The following is a 3,600-nucleotide window of genomic DNA, read 5'->3' on the forward strand; positions in this document are numbered from 1 at the left end:
TTGTCCAGTACTTCCCCATAACCCCTTCAAAGCAATAAATTGTTGGCCAATAAAACAGTCCTGTAAAGTAAAAGTTGCCTTGTTCCAAATACATAATAAGCCTCCTGAACTATTATTTGCAGGGCACAAGCTCCAATTGCAGTTTGAATCGCCCCACAAGGCATTACATTTCCTCAAATCAAACGACATAATTTTAGTCTCCTGGAGCAATAACATTTCAACATGCTCCCTAACCACCAGCTCTATAATCATTCTCCATTTAATCTTACTCCCTAGCCCCGAACATTAAAATTGACCACTATCATTGAGACAGTTGATCACACCCCTCTCTGTCATCTACCCTATTTCCGATCAAGTTTGTCATATCTCTTTCTTCCATCTGAATTAGTTTCTGGATTGCCTCATGTTCACTCCCCTTAAGTGTTACTCTTAATTCCCTTCCCATATCAAGGATGTTGCGGGCTTCTAGGTCATTGTTTTTAGCCCAGAACCGACGGTTTCCACATCATATGCCAAAATCATTTAGAGAGTTTGATAAGGAGTAAATAATTGTTCTCATCTACTTTCTATGTGAGGTTCCTTCCTGCTCTTGAGATTGGTCCTGAGACTTTTCTTCCATTGAAGACCCACTATGCAGCTCGCGCGGGCTTCCCTCGTGGAGTTCTTGGAGGGAAAGATCCTCCATAGTCAATTTGTCTACCTCGTTCTCAAGCAACAAGTCTCAAGAATTAGAACTCGCCAAGAAGCTATTATCATCGTTGAGGTCAGGTTGTTTCAAGGGAGAATTGTCTGGTGCTAAGTTCCTGTCGGTGTTTTCCTTTTCACGAGGAAGTGATAAGGTTGGAACATCTTCTTGGGTTTCTGATAAGGAGGCAGATTTTGTTGTGGGTCCCTCTAAGTTACATAGAGGTCCAAAACCATCCTGGGGTCCTTGATAGATCGGCCCAACAACAAGCCCAAAAAACTGCAAATTGTTTGTTGAACGCTGGTCCGTTCCTAACCCTATAGCCTCCATATTTATTCCCTCTTCAACGTTGACTCCAGCCTCCTCTCTGAAAACTGGCGCACCAACATTTTGTGCCTCTGCAACCTCAGTGTATTTCCCATTGGCTTGTAAGTCAACATCAGCACCCGTTGAGACAGAGGTGTCGTCATCCACTACCTTCCAGTTTCTCTTGTCATGACTCGTTGCACCATTGGCGGCGTTATTCGCGACTGCCACCACACTTGTGTCCACCGCCCATCTCGCTGGAGTCACAAGCTGATCATCAAGGTCCTCCAAGTCTTGTGAATCTACAGTTTCGTTTACTGAGCCACCAAGGTTCCAGTACGAAGAGCCCTTGTCTTCTTCATCATGTAAGTTAGCGTCACAAGTGCATCTAGCGTTGCAAGCAACAACCTCCTCAATTAAACGGACCCTGTAACAAACGCCATTGATCCTCATCCTTCTGTAGGAGTCAATCAGATGGTGAGAAGAGGTTCGGACTCTAAGTCTGGCAAACTCGAGGAATGTCGAGAGTTCTGAGACTTCCTCCATATCCAACAGCGTTCCCATACGGTTGATTACTTTGGCCATGCAGTCCTTCTTCCAGAATTGTAATGGGAGCCCAATGCATCTTACCCAGGTCATTATGAAAAGGGCTATTACATAAGGACTCCAAGGTTTCAGTGAGTAGAACGTTAAGTCGCACCAATTCTGGCATCCATTCAAAACTTCCTCAATGCACTCTCCTACCTCTGTTGATAAGAGTACCATGTCATCACCTAGGCAACGCACTCTTATAGTGTTGCAACCTTGCAGAATGAAGGATTCCTGCAATGAGTGAGCCATGATTGAATCACGTACCCTGCCCACCAAACTCCTTGTTAGCCATCCATCATTCCTTTCCACCACCGTGAAGGAGTCAATTTTTCCAGGATCATCTTGTGTGCCAATTCCTTCATTGCTCTCCCTCTTTTGATTCTCATGTAACCTTGCAGTTGTCCTCAGAGATTTATGTCCTACAGAAAACACTTGGGAGAAAGATAGACTCGGGACTACCTCCCTATGTGTTATCCCCCTTGTCTTGGAACATAGGTTGGCTGGTGAGTCCTCTTGTCTATCTCATGTCCTAGCAGATACAGAGGTAGGTTGACATGCAATTTTGTTCCCTCCACTACAATTTGATCCAGTTTGTGGACCAAAGCCTTCGGATCAGCAACATTCAAGAGCCTCACAAAGCCAAACCTGAAGCCCGCTTTGTTTATATTTCTTGGTGTGAAAATGTCACTCACCTTCCCCCAACGTTGGAAAATCCCCCAAAGTTGGTGTTCCACAAAGTTGTCGGAGAAACAAGAAACATAGAAAGAGGTTATATGCCCTTATCCTATTCCTGCTCCCTCATCACATAGTTTGTGTGCCTTCACCCGAGATTGCCATCTACATCTTCCGTGTTCCAGATTCCAGACTCGTTCTTTCTCTCTCTAAGCCCCCTCTTTCTCTCTCTTGAAGGTATGAAAAATGATAAAAAGGAGAGTTTGAATAGCGTTTTAAAACTAAAACTCGACCCACTTGAGATTTAATTAAATCTCTTCAACCACCAAAGATAAAAGTGCTAAGATAAGAGTTAAGGAAAGCACACAAATGATTTTATCCTGGTTCACTTGATAAATCCCTCAAGCTAATCCAGTCCACCCGTTAAGGTGATTTCTTCCTTCTTAGAATGAAGGCAATCCACTAATAAGAGTTTGTTACAACTGCACTTGCTACCTGCAAAGTGACTAACAATACACTGACTTAGTTATCACTAAGATTCACTCTCTTAGTCTTCTCTAGGATCCGACCAACCTTGATCTCCTAAAGGAAAATCAAACAACTGTTTGAAGGTTTGGGTTTACAAAGAAATGCTTCTTAGAAAGCTAAAGTAACACATTAAGTTCGGTTTGAAGAAAGATTGCTAAGAAAATATTTGAATATTGCTTGCGCGTAAACAAGTTTCTTAGACGACATCTTTCAATCTTCAGCCTCTTTATATACTCCAAGGATTAGGGTTTGGACGTTGCATGGAGATGCTACCGTTGGAGGGCAGATCTGGGATTTCCAAGTTCTGCTGTGGCTGAGCATGTTAGGTAAGGTCGTCAGGATAGTACAATTGCTTTTGTACTTCGGATAGTGACATGACCTTTATCCTAGTTGACTTCTGATCAGAGTGATGCTTCATTTTGGAACTTGTGAAGCTTGGTGATCAGAGTCAGAGGGATGCTTGGATCCTCTGACCTTTGTACCTTCTACTTCTGGACTCAGCTTACACATCAAAAAATGGGTGGTTATACTCCCCTTTTTTGTCATAAGCAAAAAGTAAGGGGTGTGAAAAACTTAGCTTGAAGTACAATGTACTCCCCCTTAGAGAAGGTCTAAGTTTCAAAAAGATGGAGAAAATGATTAAAAGGATTAAAGAAAAAATTTAATGAAAATAATAAATGAATTAATGCATATGCAGAACGTTTACCACCGTCCAAGGAATTAAAGGTAAGCTTCTGTTACCAATAAGGAATCCTCGTGAAACTGCTTCAGCATTAACTTCTGGAGACTTGTCTGAGCTTATAAAAAGCGGTTAAAGC

This window comes from Lotus japonicus, chromosome 4, assembly GCF_012489685.1.
Source record: "Lotus japonicus ecotype B-129 chromosome 4, LjGifu_v1.2".
NCBI lineage: Eukaryota > Viridiplantae > Streptophyta > Magnoliopsida > Fabales > Fabaceae > Lotus > Lotus japonicus.